The sequence below is a fragment of the Meles meles genome, chromosome 5 (genome assembly GCF_922984935.1).
Source record: "Meles meles chromosome 5, mMelMel3.1 paternal haplotype, whole genome shotgun sequence".
In the NCBI taxonomy this organism is placed as follows: Eukaryota; Metazoa; Chordata; class Mammalia; order Carnivora; family Mustelidae; genus Meles; species Meles meles.
Window position 1 is genome coordinate 44,372,392 of NC_060070.1, and position 21,231 is coordinate 44,393,622.

A 21,231-nucleotide genomic window follows, 5' to 3' on the forward strand; every position below is an offset into this window, starting at 1 on the left:
AATTACTTTGACCAACAGAACACGGCAGAAATAGAATTGTGTGAATTTTCAGTCTGGGTCTCAAGAGCTTTGCAGTTTCCTCCATTGCTCTTTTAGGAATCCTGTGACCACCATGTGAAGACACCTCATCTAGTTTCCTGGATATTGAGAACTACATGGTCCACCTGATTCTTTTGCAATGGCTGATAGCCTGCCAACCCCCAGAAAGGTGAAACATACTAGATAGAATTGTGAATGACCTGCCAGTTGTGTACCCATGCATGAGTCATCTCAGCAGAGACCAGCTGAGGCCACAAAAACTATCCAGCCAGTTTTTGAGGTTGAGTTAAATAAAGGGTGTTGTTTTATGTCATTTAGTTTTGGGGTCATTTGTACTCAGTAAAATCTAACTGATACATCTCTGTACCCTGCCAGTAAACTTCTAACTTAAATTTTCCTTAAGCTAACTTGAAGTGTGTGGCTTTGTATCTGTGTATATTTGTACTTGTAATCTAAAGAATCTTCACTAAAAGAGAAATTGTATCAATAGAGAAGGCTATAATTAACAAAGCTATAGAAAGAATGTGGAACTCATTGGCTGAGTCACTCAGAGTGGCATACTCAAAGAATTCTTTCATTTGCATTATGAGGTAGTAAAGCAGTTGATTAAGAAAAGAACCAAGCCCAACACCAATGGATGCCCACAAAATGTGTTTATCCTACCCTTTACCTTGTAATCCTTGTCCTGTGGGATGCAATATAGTTTGTGGTCTGACAACCAATATGTGGTGTCACAGTGACTGTTCTTGCTTCTTGCATCTTTTTCTATGTGGGAGCATTTGTGGTTCTGATAGCTTTCTAATTTTGCCAGTTAAGCATTGCATTGCAGAATGGAAAAGAACATTGTCTGAACAAAATTGAGTCTGACCTAGAAGTAAAATGGACAAATCTGGAAATCATTCACTATGAAGATAGGGGCCTAATGATTACATTTTTGGTCTCAGTTGTTAGATATGTCTAACTGGATTATCTCCCTATCAGAAGAAGGTGGATAAGAGCATAGTTCAATGTAAGATAGTTAAATCACGTATGGCAGGGATACTTCTAAATGAAGAGGAATACAGATAGGTATATTTGTGTGTGTGTGTGCATGTGTGCGTGTGTGTGTGTGTGTGTGTGTGTGTGTGTGTGTGTGTGTATGTGTCAGCCAAAGGAAGAATAGAGAGACAACTTTTGCAACTTTTGGGGGAGTATATCTATAACCCATATCCTCATTTTTTCTGCATACTATTCCCCTCCTGCTAGGTTTAGATTCTCAGCAATCATGTTTACATTCCATAAACTTACCCTCAGCTATCATTGATTGGGCCAGGGGTAGGTAGACACCTAGTTATGGCTGGACCAGTCAGTCTCTTCTAAAAATTTGGACCTTCAAGTAAGAGACACTTAGTGGTCTTCTTTCTGGATTATTTCAACCTGGACATCTAAACTAAGTTGCTGTGGAACACCTTCATTTGGCTACATGCTTGTAGATGCACTGAAAGACAAATCCAGCTTAGGACAGGGAAAAGGGGAAGGGGGTTCGAGGAAAACACATACATACTGAGTCCCAGGTTCCTGATAACTTCCTAGCAGCTAGTTCTGGCTCTTGGATTCCCATCAAATATCCTTGTGTCTTCTAATAAATTCCCATCATGATTAAGCTAATTTGAAGGGGGAATCTGTTACTGGTAATCAAGAGAGCATCAACTAAGGAAAATTCACATCAATAAAGGGGCAGTTATTCGTAATTTCTTTAAAATTGTATGAGAGGATATTTGCCAATGTCTGGCTATATATAGTTTTTATTTTATTTTCTGTTACTTATGACAGTCATCAATCTGGGAGCCAAAAATATTGTGTGCTACTTCAAACTCAGGTGATACTATTTGCATTATCCCATTTATATTATTATTAGAAAAACATTTTTCAATTTCCCAGGGTATATTTAAATAGACATATCTATTGTTTTTTTCTTTTAGTGATTTGAGTTTTGAATATATTCTTCATCAATCTTCAATTCGCTTTTGGAAAATGAGTATAAATACCAGCACAAAGACATGTTGTAAGAGGAACATTAACTATCAGTTTAAAATGTTTTTCTCTGCTTAACAGCCAATGCTTCCCTAGTCTGTCTTTTTCCCTAGTGGTAATTCTTCCTGGAGTTCATAAATCAATATAGTTATATTCACGTAGGAAATGGCCCTGGTTTTAAAAGTTGCGTCTTTTAAGGGAAAAAATACCAATTTGGATTTAATGATGATGTATGGAAGCTTTCAGAAGTCTAGTTTGAAAGCAATATTATTTAAATTTAATTTCCTACTTTGGAGTCTAAGCAAAAAAACTTAAGAGGACTTCATGAGGGGCGCCTGGGTGGCTCAGTGGGTTAAGCCGCTGCCTTCGGCTCAGGTCATGATCTCAGGGTCCTGGGATCGAGTCCCGCATCGGGCTCTCTGCTCAGCAGGGAACCTGCTTCCTCCTCTCTCTCTCTGCCTGCCTCTCTGTCTGCTTGTGATCTCTCTCTGTGTCAAATAAATAAATAAAATCTTAAAAAAAAAAAAAAAGAGGACTTCATGAAAAGAAAAACACAAATACTCCAAAAGTTCTGTTGGGGAAGTATAAAATTAAGGACTGAGAAGTGATTTTCAGGTGAGCTTGATGAATGTAGACAACTAAAGAGAGTACCCAACACCCACTCGAGTTGGGGAGGAGCAAGAGAGGAGGGAGAGGGAGAGACTCACAAGCAGATCCCACACTGAGTGTGGAACCCTGAGATCATGACCTGAGCCAAAACCAAGAGTCAGATGCTTAACTGACTGAGCCACCCAGGCACCCCTGAACACAATATTCTTATTTAGAAAATGTTTTATTCACTCTGTATTTAAGTATTAGACCAATTCTTGGTGGAAAAATTCACCAGGCAGCTGTGTATTCATTTGCCATATGCCATGTTCTCTCCAAGCCAGACATGATGAAATCTGATTTACATTTAGGAAAGACCAGCTGCCTCCTCCAGCAAACATGTCCACCCAGCACTCAGAAGGTAATGGGAACCTACTAACTGAGAGCCAAATGACTCAAGCATTTTACAAGAGCAATTGGTTTAGTGGGAAGGTATATTTTATTTAAAAAATAAAAAAAAAACCTGAAAGAGGTACCAACTATTTCTTTTTCAGTCATTTGTTAAATAGAAATTACAATAAAATGCATTATAACTTTAAAATTAAATCACTAACTTTAACAATAAATGTAATTGAATTTATTATAATAAAAGCCATTCAGTTACAAGTTGTAATAACCTATAGTCCCACCAACAGGGTCTGGTCACTGCTGTAACCTACACCTATTTTGTGGGCTTCAGACCTCTCTCAAATGCTTTTCACAGAAATATTCAAATATGTGGACAGAAACCCTCTCAAATCTTAATGCTTATATCTCTGTCACAAAGATGATGATGTTAACCACACCATCTTTTGAGAAGGCACACCAAGCAGAGACGAGAGAGGATTTAAGTTTGAATATAAACTTTCGGATAAATCTCTGCATGAGTGAAATTTATTCTTCTGCGTTTCACTTTCCACCTACAAAAAAAAAAAAAAAAACCCCAGCAAAAAACACAAAAACAGCAGCAGCAGCAGGCACACACTTACATAGTACTTATGAGGTGTCGGGCACTGTTCTAAGCTCTTTTACATATCAACTTATTTTACATATCAACGTATAGTATGTCAAGGTCCCTCCTAGGTAAGTATTAGCATTCTTCTCTTTGGGGGATAAGGTAGGGAAACTGAGGTGGGGAAAGGTCTTGTAACTTTCCCTTAGCTACATAGTGAGCAATGGAACTCGGGTTCAGTTCCAGAATTTGCCTTAGTCACAATTCAAAAAGTTATAAAGTATGTAGTTACACTATCTTAAATAAAACTCATCTTCATCAATAGAGAGTGTAAGATCTCTGGATTAGTGAAGATCCTTTCAAAGTCGTATAACAGAAATCCATTTAAACTGGCTTATGCAAAAACAGGAATGTATTTGCTCATGAAACTCCATTGTCCGCAGGAGGTCAGGCACAGGTGGATGCAGAAATCCAAACAGTAGAAATTGAGAATCTCATTCCATTTCTTCTTTCCTCTGTGTACGGTTTTAATCCTTGGGAGTTTCTCTCATTAAATTGGGTCTCAGCAGTTCCAGGCATAGATCCTCAAATTTCCAAAGCCAGTACAGACAGATTGCCTTGATGGTACCAATAAACGTCCAAACTGAGGGGCACCTGGGTGGCTCAGTGGGTTAAAGCCTCTGCCTTCAACTGGGGTCATGATCCCAGGGTCCTGGGATTGAGCCGCGCATCCGGCTCTCTGCTCAGCGGGGAGCCTGCTTCCTCCTCTCTCTCTGCCTGCCTCTCTGCCTACTTGAGATCTCTGTCTGTCAAATAAATAAATAAAATCTTTAAAAAAAAAAAAGAAATAAAAAAAAAAACCAAACCAACCAAACAAACAAAAAACAAACAAACAAAAAAACTGTCCAAACTGAGTTTCACTGACTGACTGGCCTGTTCTGGATCATGGGCTACTCCTGAACAAATCACAGTGGCCTGGATAGCAAGATATTGTGATTGGTCTAGGTCACATGTGGAGCAAAGCATACATTCAATATGCCATCATCCGTATGAACTGAGAATGAAGAGGTATGATTCCTCAGGGAAAATCAGGCCTCCACTACCAGAGGACGGGGATGGATGCTGGGTGGGCAAAAATATGACAGATGGCTACCCCAATTAGACTGTTGCTTTGACCATTTCCAGAAATAAAGCATCTAAATTTCTGCCAAAGGAGAGAGGGCAGGGAGGGGTAAGAAAAGCCATGGGGTATACATAGATCCTATCCACATTTAAATTACCAAACCTTATTTCCTTCTAATGACTTTAAGAACTCTTTTGCTATAGAAATTTTACTAAAATAACCAGAATCATAAAGAACAAGATTTTGTTTACATTATAATTTATAGTATTAAAAAAACCCCTGCTGATAACGCAAAAATCCAGTAGTGATGATTGGTAAAATCTCTGGAATATCCATACAGTAGAATCTTATATACTTACTAGAAGTGATGTTTCCTAAGAATATTTAATTATATGTGAAAATATTAAAGATATAATGTTAATTGGAAAAATGTAGAAGTCAAAAAATACATAGTATGTTTCTAATTTTATTTTAAAAAATTCTATCTATATAAGGGAAAAGCAGTGAGGCAGAAATCAATAGTGGCAATCTCTTGCTGGTGGGAACAGAAGAGTTTAAATTCTCTTCCCTATACTTTTCTCTATCTCCATATTTTCTACAATGAAAATATGGAGATATTTTTAAGCAAAGGAAAAATGACCTCTTCAAGTGAGTTGAATGAACCTTTATGTATTTTGTACCTGTTTAATTTGTGTCACTGTACAGTGAGAGATGAAATGTAGCTAACATAAGAATCAAACATAAAACACTCTTTTAGGTAATCAAGAGTTGGTTGTATTTGACTACTTCAAAAGGCTGTTTTGTGAGTTCTTTCTTCAATCACTATAAAGCTTGATTATATACTAGAAGAATATTTACACATGTGTGCCCAATTCTACAGCACATGATATAATAGCAGAAAATTCAAGCCAATACCATACCGTCTTGATGATTACAGGCCTGAAATTGTGATGTCTCCAGCTTTGCTTTTCTTTTTCAAGGTTGCTTTGGCTATTTGGGGTCTTTTGTGATTCCATATAAATTTTAGTATTATTTTCGCGTTTGTTTCCTTGGTCTTTGGAGACATATCTTGAAAGAAGTTGCTGTGGCTGATATCAAAGAGGTTACTGCCTATGTTCTCCTCTAGGATTCTGATGGATTCCTGTCTCACGTTGAGGTCTTTTATCCATTTCGAGTTTATCTTTGTGTACGGTGTAAGAGAATGGTCGAATTTCATCTTTCTACATATAGCTGTCCAGTTTTCCCAGCATCATTTATTGAAGAGACTGTCTTTTTTCCATTATATATTTTTTCCTGTTTTGTCAAAGATTATTTGACCATCGAGTTGAGGGTCCATATCTGGGCTCTCCACTCTGTTCCACTGGTCTATGTGTCTGTTTTTATGCCAGTACCACGCTGTTTTGGTGATCACAGCTTTGTAGTAAAGCTTGAAATCGGGTAACGTGATGCCGCCAGTTTTGCTTTTGTTTTTCAACATTTCCTTAGCAATTCGGGGTCTCTTCTGATTCCATACAAATTTTAGGATTACTTGCTCCAGCTCTTTGAAAAATACCGGTGGAATTTTGATCGGAATGGCATTAAAAGTATAGATTGCTCTAGGCAGTATAGACATTTTAACAATGTTTATTCTTCTGATCCAAGAGCATGGAAAGGTCTTCCATCTTTTTGTGTCTTCTTCAATTTCTTTCATGAGTGTTCTGTAGTTCCTCGAGTACAGGTCCTTTGCTTCTTTGGTTAGGTTTATTCCCAGGTATCTTATGGTTCTTGGTGCTATAGTAAATGGAATCAATTCTCTAATTTCCCTTTCTGTATTTTCATTGTTAGTGTATAAGAAAGCCACTGATTTCTGTACATTGATTTTGTATCCTGCCACGTTACTGAATTGCTGTATGAGATCTAGTAGTTTGGGGGTGGAGTCTTTGGGGTTTTCCATATAAAGAATCATGTCGTCTGCGAAGAGAGAGAGTTTGACTTCTTCCTTGCCAATTTGGATACCTTTTATTTCTCTTTGTTGTCTGATTGCCGTTGCTAGGACTTCTGATACTATGTTGAACAAGAGTGGTGAGAGTGGGCATCCTTGTCGTGTTCCTGATCTCAACGGGAAGGCTGCAAGCTTTTTCCCATTGAGGATGATATTTGCTGTGGGTCTTTCATAGATAGATTTTGTTCTAGTTCTGTGAAAAATACTATCTGTATTTTGATAGAGATTGCATTAAATGTGTAGATTGCTTTGGGTAGTATGGACATTTTAACAATATTTGTTCTTCCAACCCATGAGCATGGAATGTTTTTTCCATTCCTTTGTGTCATCTTCAATCTATCTTTTTAAAAATTTTTTTTCTTTTAAGATTTTATTTATTTATTTGACAAACAGAGATCACAAGCAGGCAGAGAGGCAGGCAGAGAGAGAGGGGGGGAAGCAGGCTCTCTGCTGAGTAGAAAGCCAGTTGCGGGGCTCGATCCCAGAACCCTGGGATCATGACCCGAGCTGAAGGCAGAGGCTTTAACTGACTGAGCCACCCAGGCGCCCCTTCAATTTCTTTCATCAATGTTTTATAGTTTTCAAAGTATAGGTCTTTCACTTCTTTGGTTAGGTTTATTCCTAGCTATCTTTTTTTTTTTTAAAGATTTTATTTATTTATTTATTTGTTAGAGAGAGAGCACAAGCAGGGAGAGTGGAAGGCAGAGGGAAAAGCAGGCTCCCTGCTGAGCAAGGAGCCAATTGTGGGACTCCATCCCGGGACCTTGGGTCATGACCTGAGCCAAAGGTAGACACTTACGCAACCACGACCCAGACATCCCTATTCCTAGGTTTCTCATTGTTTTTAATTCTAATTGGAATTGTAGATGAGACTGATTCCTTAATTTCTCTTTCTGTTACATCTAAATAAAAAGTTTCTGTGTGCAAAGGAGATAGTCAACAAAACTAAAAAACAACATACAAAATGGGAGAAGATATCTGCAAATGGCATATCTGATAAAGGGTTAGTATCCAAAATATATAAAGAACTTATACAACTCAAAACTCCAAAACAATGCAATTAAAAATAGGCAGAAAACATGAACAATCATGTCTCCAAAGAAGACACCCAGATGGCCATCAGACACATGAAAAGATGCTCAACATCACTCATCATCAGGGAAATGCAAATCAAAACTACAATGAGATATCACCTCACACCTGTCAGAATGACTAAAATCAAGAACACAAGAAACAAACAACAGGTGTTGGCAAAGATGTGAAGAAAAAGGACCCCTCTTGCACTGTTGGTGAGAATGCAACTGGTGTAGTCATTGTGGAAAACAGTATGGAGATTCCTCAAAAAGTTAAATATAGAACTACCCTTGATCCAGCAATTGCACTATTAGGTATTTACCCAAAGAATACAAAAATACAGATTCTAAGGGGCACATGTACACATGTACCCCAATGTTTATAGCAGCATTACCTACAATAGCCAAATTATGGAAACAGGCTAAGTGTCCATCAACTAATGAATGAACAAAAAAGATGTGGCTGGCGCGCGCGTGCGCATGCGCGCGCGCACACACACACACACACAACTCAGCCATAAAAAAGAATGAAATCTTGCCATTTGCAACAACATAGATGGAGCTAGAGTGTATTATGCTAAGCGAAATAAGTCAGTCAAAGAAAGACAAATACCATATGATTTTATTCATATGTGGAATTTAAGAAACAAAACAAAGAAGCAAAGGGAAAAGAGAGAGAGAGAAAGAGAGAAACCAAGAAACAAAGTCTTAGCTATAGAGAACAAACTGATGGTTACCAGAGGGGAGGTGGGTGAGGGGATGGGTGAAATAGATGATGGGGATTAAGGAGCACACTTGTGATGAGCACCAGGTGTGGTATGGGTGTTAAATCGCTATATTGCATAACTGAAACTAATATTACACTCTATGTTAACTAACTAGAATTTAAACAAAAACTAAGAAAAACCTAATGAAATCTTGATTTTTGTTTTGATTTTTCATTTTACAAATTTCTTTTACATAGATTATCTAATTTCAGTCTAAGAACAGTACTGAGGTAGTAATAGCCACTGATAGTGAGTTGAATCCTTATCAAACAGCTTTTAGTATACTGTCGTTTTGTGGTAGACAGCTTTAAGGTGGCTTTCAGTGATTTGTTCCTCCTGGTACGTCCTGCCTTTGTGTAACTCCTTCCCTGTGAGTATGGGTTGGCACTAGTGACTTCCCTCTAATGAATGAAATACTGCAGAAGTGATGGGATGTTGCCTCTGAGGCTGTTACAAAAACGCTGTGCCTTCTGTTTTGGAATCTCTCGCTCTCAGCCCTTGCTCTGGAGAAAGCAAGCTGGAACATCTGGGAGAATCAAGCTCTGTGAATAGCCCTGTAGAGCGATCCATGTAGCAATGAACTGAAGTCTCCAGGTAACAGCCAACTAGGATCTGAGGCTTGTCAACAGCTACATGAATGAGTTTGGAAGCATATCTTCCCCCAGTTGAGTCTCGAGATGTTTGCACTCCTGCTTGACACTTTGATTGCAGCTTTGTAAGAAACCTGAGCCAGTGGAGCCAGCTAAGCCATGCCCAGATTCCCGGTTCACATAAACTGTGGAAAAATCAGACTTTTGTTTTAAGCCATTAGGTTTTGGGGTAATCTGTGCAGCAACAGGTAACTAACACACATTTTAAATTCTCACAATAGCTCTATGAGGTAGTACTGTCATGCCAGCCATGTCTAGCAAATGAGGAAATCAGGGTTTAGAGAGGTGAAGTAATTTTCCCACAAGCAAATAGTTAGCAAGTGGCAGAGCTCCTGGCTCACTGGACAGCAGAGCTTGAGCCCTGTGCTGAATTGCCTCCTAGGAGGAAGACAAGATGTGGTTTGACTTAACACAGGGATGACGTGAAGGACAGATTCCAACAGCACACTTGATTTGAGGAACCTTCCTAAAAGGGGTCTAGGGAGGTAGCGCAGGTGTTACTGTCTTATTGTGGTGACGACAAACCATAGAGCTCACACAGCCCGGAAGCAGGGATGTTCACCTGGCCCTTCAGAGTCTCAGTCTCTGCTCTGTGCTTTCTCCCTTAGATTCATGCTCCTTTTTTATGAAACAGACAGACCATATGCTGCAACTACACGTTTTATATTATAACAGTAATGTGTGTTGCGTAATAACAATATTACAGAACCATCAGCTGTTAACTAAGTGCACATCAGTGCTATGTGTGTCTGTGAAAGAAGCACTTAGTACACTTAAGGCGATGTGAGAGATTATCCAGAAGTCAGTGGGACCTGACATACCTTTTTAGTATGAAGGCATAAATTGCCATGGATGTGCTGGAGAAAATTGCTCCCGTCTGCATCGCAGGAGTACTGCCTGTGCTACCAAGCTGAAAACCTAATCAGATCTTGTGAACTTTGAGACTTTGGTTTCCTCTAACGTCATTTTTCAACCCTTCTTGTAAAGTGCTCCATTTATATATGCATGACCAAATCCTAGGGTAAGTACGTTTTGGTCTGCCAATGCCTTGGGCATAAATTAAGCCCTCAGATGGCCTTAGAAACAGGCTCTATCATGTCACAGAAAGGGTCAGGAGATGACATTGTTTTACTAGTTTACAATCTTTGAAATGAAATATGCTAAAAAATATGCTAGCCAATGTGAGTGTATCTTGTTCATTTATTTGCAAAATTGCTAATTACTAATTAAATATCACATTTAATACTTGATTTTTTAAAAGCATCTGTGTAAGGAACTGAATTAGGTTCAGAGGGACAGAATGATCACATGAAAACATAATGAAAAAGGAAATCCTTCTTCTTTCCCTGAATGTTTACTTAAATTGTGCTGGACAATACTTCTGGAGAGATTCATGGTTTACTAAAGGCCACCTTCTCATGCAGGTGACAAAGATTTCCTTGAGTAGGACAGAGTTCAACGTTAAAATTTGTACTGTAATCAAGTTTTAAGATGTAAGCTACTTAAGTTTAAAGTATACTACTCTTGTTCACTTACAGTAATACAGGATAGAGTTAATTATATCACCCCACTGTGTTGTCGGAAACGGGGAGGAATAAATATTACAGAATTCATAGGGATGAGTTGGAATGTGGAGTCCTTTCCTGCAGGGTCCTCTTTCTCCATCTTCTTCAGATGAGGTGGGCTTTCAATTCTTATTTTTCTTGGACTCTGACAGCTGACAGAATCTTTTTACATTTCTTAGGTCTGTTTTCTGTCCAGTGATTTGCAGGCTTAGTACAGATCCCTACAATTATATTGCTGCTAATCAGGCAACCTGATTGGCTTTTGTGTATTTTATAGCTAGACATCTTATTGAATTTCCACATACTCTTTAATGGCATTTTCATTTATTCACTTATGTTTTCCTAGTTGATAATCATATCATCTGTAAGTAAAAGATAGCTACTGTAGGATCAGTATTTATAAATTTATGTCACTTCTTTTCTTTTCTTTCTATTGTATTGATTAGAATGCTCAGAGGAGTGCTAAATAATGGTGTCTTATCTGTATAGGGTTTTATTAATAAGCATGATGTTGGCTATTGTTTGAGAAAGATGTTATTTTTTTTAAAGATTTTATTTATTAGACAGATAGAGATCACAAGTAGGCAGAGAGACAGGAAGAGAGAGAGGGGGAAGCAGGCTCCCCGCCGAGCAGAGACCCAGATGTGGGGCTCGACCTCAGAACCCTGAGATCATGACCTGAGCCGAGGCAGAGGCTTAACCCACTGAGTCACCCAGATGCCCCGAGAAAAATGTTCTTAATGTAAAAAGCTGTTCCTTTCTATTTCTAGTTAACTAAGAATTTTATTTCTATTCCTAGTTTACTAGTTTACCAGTTTTTTAAAAATTATGATTATATATTGAATTTTGTAAACTTTGGTTCCTTTTGAGATGGTCATCACGTGGTCAATGTGATATTCTTGCTCCTATTTTTAAAGGCAGTTTGTCTCCCCCATAAAGAGGACTCTGGTCATAAAATACTTGCAACATGACAAAAACATGTTTTCTTGCTCAAAGATTACATGTCTCTAGTCAGGTCTGGATTTCTTTGATAGTAAGTTCCTTTACATATTTTTCTGTTTCTCTGGCTGTAACAAAAACATTAATTTTGTGTGTCCTGCTGACTCCCATAGATCTTCTGCTATGCAAAGTGTGGTTTGCAGATGACCACCATCACCATCCCCTGGGATTTTGTGAAAAATTTAAATTCTTGGCCTCACCCTGCCCTGTTGATTAGTAGCTTTGCAGGTGGGGACCATGAACATGAGGTTTAACATGCTTTCCATGCGATTCTTCCGCACACTAAGCTTTGAGAGGCACCATTATAGAAAGCTCGAATCATGACTTTCTAGATGCAGAACTATTGCAAATGGAACTCCAGAGTCACATCCTAGGACTAGTCTCTTGTCCTGCATATAAAGAAGGGATTTGTGAGTGGATTCAGGGTGTGGAGATTCAGTGGTTGGAGAAAGTAGCATGCAAAGGCATTCTTTTTTTTTTAATTTTAAAAATATTAAAAAAAACAGTTTATTTATGACAGAGAGAGATAGCAAAAGAGGGAACACAAGCACTAGGGAGCTGGAGAGGGAGAAGCAGGCTCCCCATTGAGCAGGGAGCCTGGTCTGGGGCTTGATCTTGAGCCAAAGGCAGACACTTAACCACCTGAGCCACACAGGTGCTCCAGCAAAAGCATTCTCTGGGGCTTGAGGATATATCTGACCTGAGGCAATGTTTAGTAAATAAAAGAGAAAAAATTCTTGCCAACAGGGTTCAGGGCAATGGAACTTTGTCTGGACCCATCTCTATTTTCTCCAAGGCCAGGACAATATTCTTCACCTCAGTTCAGGTCAGAATTATTTGTACAACACCACACACAGGAATGATAATGATAATTGTAATAATACCTATCATTTCTTCATGGCTATGTAGCACATTTCTTTACTCCTCACTATAGATCTCTAAGGCAGGAATTGTCATGCACATTTTAAAGATGTGCATGACATCTTTAAAAGCCTGGGTGTCTCAGTGGGTTAAAGCCTCTGCCTTCGGCTTGGGTCATGATCCCAGGGTCCTGGGATCGAGCCCCACATCAGGCTCTCTGCTCAGCGGGGAGCCTGTTTCCTCCTCTCTCTCTCTGCCTGCCTCTCTGCCTACTTGTGATCTGTCAAATAAATAAATAAAATCTTAAAAAAAAAGGAAAACAAGTCTTTAAAAAAATAAAGACGGGACAACTGAGGCACAGAGCAAAGAAGTTACTTTAGGTGATTAGGACAAAGTGAAGGGAGATCATAATATTAAAATCAACAGAAGCAAACTGGAGAATTAAAGAACACTTACACAATATCAATACAATGAAAGCCAAAAAACACTAGTGATGTTTTATGTTTCTTTTATAATCATGCTTTTGCAGAAAAAAAACTATTTCTGAAAGGGGACCAAACTGTGGGAGAAAAAACAAAATAGCACCCAGGAATGGAACTGGGATGGATGCCGAAAACAGCATAATTTTGCCCTCTCTGGGCCATAGAAATTTTGTGGAGTGGCTCTCGGTAGTCATTCACTAAATACAATTGTGGTTAAGCGGGGAGCAGCAGCCCCAGCACTGAAGGCAAAGATGGTGAATCATTAGGTCAGAGGCAGTATCCCCAGCTCAGGAGCTGCTGTGTCGGATGTGAGAGCAGGAGTCTCCCCAGTAGAATCTGCTCGGAGAGGTTCTTCAAGCTGCCAAGTTTCAGCCAGCCTCCTGTCAAAAATGTACGGCACAAAATCCCTTTGTGGGGTACTACACAGAGATACGAAGGAGAGGTTTTTCTATGAGCAGTTTTTCTGTTATATTTAAGATGTCATGCAGGTCCAATCATAAAAGGAGCAGTTATGGCAAAGTCAAAGTCTGTTTCAAGTGTTAAACACACACATGCACACACACACAGACCCTTTATGATTATTTAAAAAGCTCCTTCCGAAGACAGTTGGCAGGATACCCTCTCTACCTTCTCATGAGAAATTCTGCATCAAGGGACCTCATATGTTTATAGGAATTCTTGCCTTCCATCCACTTTCAGTGGTTCAAGTGATATATTTACTTGCTGAAATGGGAGGGAGGAAAGACTAAAGGTGAAATGGCAAATTATTCACAACAGTCTGTAAACTCCATAGTGACTTGGAAACCTGGATATATGAAATAAGTACATGCAGATCTCAGAGTTGGGCAGCACCTGGAAGGTTATCTAATTTAATCCCCTGTAGTTGAAGTCCAAATAAACAAATGTCCTGAGATGGACACAGATACATACTGCCCAGATCCCTCTTTTAAGAAGGAGCTTATAGCCAGCTGCTGAGATTGGGTCAGGATAGCCCTCAGCTGTCCGACCCTTCTAGGATGTCCTTGGCTGTAGAGAGCTGTCTCTCCTAAGACACTGCTCTTCTTGGGGCAGCTCACAATCAGCGCCTGAGGGAGGAAGGGGTTGGAAAGTCCGACCCTTTTGGTCTAGCTTGGGACAACTTTGATGGATCATTGTAGCTCAGACTCCCCACAAGGTTGGCTGAGGCTATGGTTGGACCAACTCTGCAGCTCAGTTTCTCCCTCAGTCCACCCCTGTTTCCTTCCACCCATTCAGCGTGGTTCTCAAGGGCATTTCCTAATCAACATCAAGCACAATAAACCTCATCTTAGACTATGTTTCTCTTAGAGCCTGGAGAACCCACCTGGGACATGTCCCCAGGCATGCTGTACTTCCCAGGGCTGCAGAGGGCATCCCCCCACACAGTCTGTGTTTCAGATAGTGTTAGACAGCTCTTCCACCAAGAGCTGGAATCTCCTTCTCTGCACGTGTTGTTAATTAGATCTGTCCTCTTGAACCAACCAGAAGAAGACTAGGCTGTCTGCATTCTATTTTGTTTATTTCCATTCTCTTGTCCAGAATTCTGTCTTGTACACTAAAATGTAAGCCAAAGTTTTAGCTGATTCATTACCATCTCCTTCTTTTTTGGTAATTGTGAGACAAATTGAAGGGAAAGCAAATGATTCATAGGTCAACAGTTCAGGAAACATGAAGCAGTTCACGTTTCTTTTTAGGTGACTAACCATTACAGTTTGGGGTGTGAGGGGTGCTTTCGCAGGAGAAAGGGGCAATGGTGGGAGCCATGGGAGAAACAAAGTGCTTCTTTCAAACACAGATCTGTTTCTATCTAATATCTGCATCTTATCATTTCCTTTTTCCACGGTAGCCTTAACTCATCCTGTTCTTGTTTCACTCTCTCCATGTCTACTGCTACTACCTTGACTTGGGCTCTTCCAATAACTGCTTCTTTCACACTTACTCTCTCCCACTCCATAGTGTGGTGAGAGGGAGGTCTTGATAACACCAACATGATTATTTTGGTCAACAGCTTAAATTACCCTAATAAAGCATTATCATAGCAAAAAACTGGCAACAACCCAAATGTCCATCCATGGGAGAATGGATCATTTTCTTGTGGCACATTCATAAACACAGTCCTGTACAACAACAGCAATGAGTGAACGGATTACTAGCATAACCATCCACATGAACAAGTCTCATGAATATAACACGAACCAAATCATAAAAGATATCATTCTACAAATTAAATCTCAAAATAATCTGTGATGTTGGAATGCAGGGAGGTACATTTAGGGAGGGTGAAGTCATGACTGGGTAGAGACACAAAAGGAGCTTGTGCTGTGGCAATGTTCCATTTCTTATCTTGGTGGTGGTTAGTGACATGAGTATGTTCACTTAGAGAAAAGTAACAACTATGATTTGCATGTCTCCCTGTATGATCATTAGTCTTAATAAATACATTTACAAATCCTGTAATTATTCCCTTGGGCCTATAAGGTAAAGTCCAAATTCATAGGATCCCCTCAATTGCAAGCACATTTCTCAAACTTCTCTAGGTATTCTCCTCGTGTATGTTGACTTCACTTAATCTGAATGTTTTGCCTCTCCCTGAAAGGGACAGCAGGGCAGGTGGTTGAGTGATAAATACAGGTTTTTAATGAATGAATGTGGGGTGATAATTGTGGGGCTGATAACACTTACCCTACAGGGCTTTTGTGAGGATGAAATATAAGAATGTACATGAAGTTCTTGGCACAGTTCCTGAAGCATAGCAGACACTCAACATATGTTAGCTCCTTCCTCCTTTTCCCTCCCACCAGTGCAGATGAATGAACCTATGGTAACTCTGGTCATTATTAGGGTAGTGTTGCTGAAGTCACTTTTTGAGCGGTATGGCCTATAAATTTCATTATCCATTTGGTGGAGTTTATTCCCCAAAGACACTCTGACTTGTCTTCAATTCCCAAGAATACAAGTCTTGACACAAATGTGACTTTCTTGGGCAAGCTGTCCCAACAAAACTCATACTTTAATGTTTAAATGAGATCCCTTGGAAATATCACCACATACCCATTATTTGATAAAGGGATAAAGAACAGCTGCAGCTAAGGAAAGACATTTTATGGGGTCTGGTTTTACTTTATTTGAGCACTGTAGGTAGATGGGGTCATTAGAAGGATCTGAGAGTTTTAGAACTGTAAGCTGCTGCTTCTATTGGTTCCTGTTTTTCAAAATATTACCTTCTTGCTATAAAAATGCTTTCTTTCTCATGCCAGATTTCATAAAGACCTTCCATCTGGTCTGTCCTGATAACTAGAATCTTGAGATGCTCACTCCTATTACAACTTGTACTTTAAAATGATCCAGATGTAGAAGAATTAGGTTTTATAGCTTTTTCTAAAGGATTTTGTTTTCCTAATCCTACAACTGCATGTGTTGAGAACTGACCAACAGGAGAGAGCTCTAACAATGAACCTATCACAAGTTTTCTGCTGGCTAGGTTATTTTTCATTTGTCACGTCTTAGGAGAATAAAACCATGACATAAAAGAATTGAAATCTCTTAGAATAAGGACCACAGTAATCAGGTAATCCACAGTGGGCAAGACAAAAAGGAGGGAGGGGGAGAGAGAGAGAGAGAATACTAAGAATGAAAAACAAGATTAGAGTCAAACTGTATTAGAAATATTCTCAAGGATTTTACCAATTCGTTGTGATCTAGGAGTATGCCAAATTGACCAAATGATCTTTATAAATTCTAGTCCTTAGTTTCTTAATCCACAAAATTAAGTGAGAAAGGATACTAAATTTTGACAAGTAGATGGGCTATTGATGAAAGTCCTTTCACTTTGAGGAGGATGGACTTTGGTAAATTCACTCACCTGGGCCCCAAGCTGTAGGGACCACACAATGACAAGGGAGTAGTTAGCCACTCTAAAGAGCTACTGCCCCATTCCCCCTTTCTCTCTCCTATTCACCCATCTGCTTGCCTTTTCTCCTTCCTTGTCTACCCATCTGCTCCCTCCTTGCTCATAGAGCATACTTATCGTCAGTGTTTTCCTGAAACTAATATTCATATAATTTCATATGTAGAAAAATGTGGGAGGTGGAGAAAAAAGGACAGTACAGTGTAAGATGCCCTGAGATGGCCTTGACAGCATATGGTATGAACAACAAATCCCCATTTGGTTGAAATTCACGTCTTGAGCCTCTTCAGGCTTATTTTCTCATGTAAATAAGCCTATAGTAGTGGAGTAAAGACCTCCCCCTATTAAAATATTAGCTTTAGATCTTTTACTTGTAAAGGGTAGCGTAGAAATAAAATTCAAAGAAGGACCACAGACACATGGGAAAAAAATGGCATGTGCATAAAGGCAAGGTCTATGGAATCAGACGTTTGAGCCATAAGAAGATCACCCAATGGTCAGGGCCTACTGTTTTCTGTAAAGGGATGTATTTTTGATTTGAAGCCTTGGACTCTTGGTAGTGGTGGTTGTGGTGGTGTAATATGCTGATGGGAAGGAGCTTCAGCCAGTTGGGGCAAGGTCCTGCTGGTGGTAATCTCACTTTGCTCTCCAATAATAATCCCATCAAACAGCAGGGAATGGGAATATGCTGTGTGTCCTAGATTTTCTTTCTTCCTAAATACTATCCCTGAGACATCCTGACTTGGTTATTTACCTCAAAAGAAAAGAAATTTATTTACAGAATTGATGCTGACCAGGCATCAGTAAGAAGAAATGGGAGCAAATGTTTTAATAGGTACCGAAATGGCTAACAAAGGTGCCATCAGAGTGAGTTTCAAAGGAGGTCGTGGCTTATGCATGAACATGTGCCCAAAAGAACTGTGTGTCTGGGAGGATACTCAGAAGCTCCTGGCCTAGGAATATGCCCCCAAATAAAGTCACCATGGGCAGAAGAGGAAATGTAAACTTGAGTTTACTGTCAGTGAGGTTGATTCCTGTGGAATTTTAAATTTGCCGGCTGATAGATATAAATGGTCAATTTGAACACTTTTTAATATAAAAATAGCCTGTGAAGTCTTCATCCCTGGAAATCTTTATGAAAGGAACAATTACCATCTAAAGGAATATTTAGGCATGCATTCGCCAAGGCCCCGAGAACCAGAGTTTTGGCTACATTATCTATCGAGCTCCTTTCCGGCTCTGTCATTACAAGTCTCAATTTATATAGAGATCTGTAGCGGTCCCTGGGTTTCAAAAGCCCATATCTGGTGATGATGACATAATAGTTAAGTTTTATCAACAATGATGAGTCAGGATTTGAATGAGTTTCTCTGTATAGTTCTCTAGTGATGAAATATCTGGGCAGAAGTACTTCTCCCACCTCTAGGCAGCAAAATGGTTCATTGTGGAGGTGCTATGCAATTTCAGAAATAAGCAATACACTTTGCTTTAAACATGGTGCAGAAATTGAACCGAGTCCCACTCGGGAGGCTTGCTTCATTTTCACCGTTCTGTGGTCTAGGAGCTAAAGTTCTGAAGGGAAGAGAAAAGCAGGCAGGCATATTTTTTTTTTTGCACTTGTTTAGTGGGCCTCAAAAGCCTCTGCTCACTTATTTGTTGAAGACGGGTCATCTCATTTAATTCAGCAAGAATACAAGTGTACAGGCAAGTGCAGAAAGGCTGGCTCATGATTTCCTCTCTGTATTTCAAACATGTATTTCAGAGGTATTTCCAATATGCTCCCCATGGAAGAGGCTGCTCAGGCAACAAGACGTAGGCCCCTGCTTCCTGCTCTCCAAACTGTTAAGTCAGGGAAACCTCAGATTCATAGGTCATCCTGGGTGTTTAAGGTCAGGCACATTATATCCAAATGTGTAACCATAGAAAAATGTGACCCAGAGTAATGTCAAGTTCAGAATAGGAGCATAAACTGTTGGAGTTTGGGGTAAAAGAAGAATGGTAGGTGAACATCACATATTTGGGGAAAACACCCCGCCCCAACTTATTTGACCATCTATTATTCCCTCCTGGGCTCGGAGAGATTTGGTGCAGGAGGCAGGGAAGGACAGTGAGGAAGGTTAGGAAGAAGCATCCTGGGATGCTGACACCCTCTGCCTCACCCTTCGAACTCAAGGACAAGCAGAGTTGAGTTGAATCCAAAATTGGACACAGCCCCCCAAATAAAAAAAAATACACAAGTATATATATTTTAACTATGCGAAACCATGTATCATCCTGCGAAAGGAGCAGGAAACCCTTCCATTTAGCCTGGATGCCCTTTCGTCTTCATTAAGCAGGAGGCCAGTCTCTCACCTTGCAGTACTGGGTGGAAATAGCTAAAGACCAAACTTCCTGTCTCAATTCTCACTTTCCAGGTTTATTTTGTAATTTAAGAAAATGAGTCAAGCCCATCACCTGCCCACCTGGGTATTTTCTTTATCAGGACTAAGCACATCATTATTTTCTGAGGACTGGAGAAACCACACCATCCTTTCTAATCAAAGGTTTTTCAATCAGCGTTGGCTTTGAAATCACCTCGTCCTCTAGCGGTCCTCGCCGCACACCCATCTCCGCGTGATTTCCACTCAAGTTTTTTTTCTCCTGGCAGCCCTCCCACATTCATTTCATCTTTAAGCCGCCTCAAATCCTTTCGCAAGGAAGCAGGATAAAATTCTTAAACCACAGTTATACACAATGTCGACACTCAGCTTCACACATTTGAGGGTTGTCTGACCGAGAAATGCGTTCCTCACTAAGAGGGTCCAAGGGCAGGCACAGTGTCCAGGCGACCCCCGTAGTCTATCCCCCCCCCCCCCCCACGCTGCCTTTGCGCCTCAGAGGGGGCAAAAATCCCTAAAGCAGCGCTTGAGCCCCTCACCCGAGGAGGGGGTGAGCAGGAAAGCCGAGGTCGTCCCCGGCAGCGTGCGCCCCTCACCTTGTGGACCATGCGTGCAGCCTCGTCGCACTGGGTGACCTAGGGCGTCCCGCTGGTTCCCGAAGTCTCACTCCGAAAACGCTCGGTGCTCTCCTGAGCTTTATCAAAGCACAGCTTCTCTCAATATCCGGCTCTGGGGCACGCTGAGCTCAGGGGCGAGGGCCCCTCGAGCGTCCTTTGCCCGCGCCGATGCCCCCAGGCTGCCGCGAGAAGGAGCCAGGAGCGGGGCGCACCGGGCAGTCCGGTGGCGCTGTGCTTTGAGAAGTCTGGGCGCCCCGACTGGAAGAGGAGGCGAGAGTGAGAGCTGGGAGGAGGAGGAGGAGGAGCAGGAGCAGGAGCAGGAACAAGAACAAGAACAGGAGCAGGGGGCAGTCTACTGAATCACCCGGCAGGTTGCAGGCACCCAGGACGCCACTGAACGGCGCAAGGGGTGGGAGGGACGAAAAGGTGAGCCGGGGTGCAATGCGGGCGGTGGCTGCGGAGGAGAACTCGAGGGTCGGAGCTCCGAGGTGTTTCAGGTCTTGCCTAGGCTGTAAAAGAAAAATTCTGGAGCGGATGGTGCCCTCAGGGCTCCCGGTTGCAAACACTAGAGGGCAGTGCTGTCCATGCTATAAGCTTGGCCTACGGGTTTGGTGGTGCGGACGCGGGTCCCACATCCAGAGCCCTTTGTTGGGGACGGCCCAGGATGAGGGTCCAGGTGGTCCAAGGAAAGGCAGATCTTATACTCCTCTTCTGTGGCCAGCCTTGGTTGGGGAGAGAGGAAATACCGTCGCTGGCAGGTTTGAACTTCACCGCTCTGTGGCTCCTCCAGGCAAATCCCATGGAAGTGAATTACTCATCTTTCCTTGAGGGGAAAATTACAATCAACATTCACAGGGTGCTTTAAGGAGTTGGATGAGAAGAAGAGGGCGAGGAAGAAGTAGGGGAACGTTGGGGTGGGGAAAAGTGGAAGGCGGCAGAGAGGTAGAGAAAACAAGAGGAGAGAAGGGGAAGTGATGGAGGTGGTATTTCAGGTTGGCAAGTTCTCTGTGCTCTTCCCAGTGTTCCAGGGGTAGCCACCTGCTGCAAGGTGAGAGCAGCTGACTCGAGAGGGACTTTCTAGAATCCTGACACTGCTGAAGGAAGCTTCCTGAGCGTCAGTGGGTTGTTTCCCAGAAGGAACTTGGGTGGCTCTGAAATCTTGAAGCTTTTTATGGATTG

General features: G+C 41.0%; 1 protein-coding gene across 1 annotated transcript in view; it reads right to left on the reverse strand.

Annotated features, from left to right (window-relative positions):
* The window catches only part of HTR1E (5-hydroxytryptamine receptor 1E), an 89,346-nt gene extending 68,849 nt beyond the window's left edge, over positions 1 to 20,497 (reverse strand). The window contains exon 1 of the mRNA XM_046005955.1: positions 20,032 to 20,497. The gene's annotated coding sequence lies outside the window, so the exon portion shown is untranslated. The remainder of the gene's footprint in view (positions 1 to 20,031) is intronic.
* Positions 20,498 to 21,231: the final 734 nt, after the last annotated feature.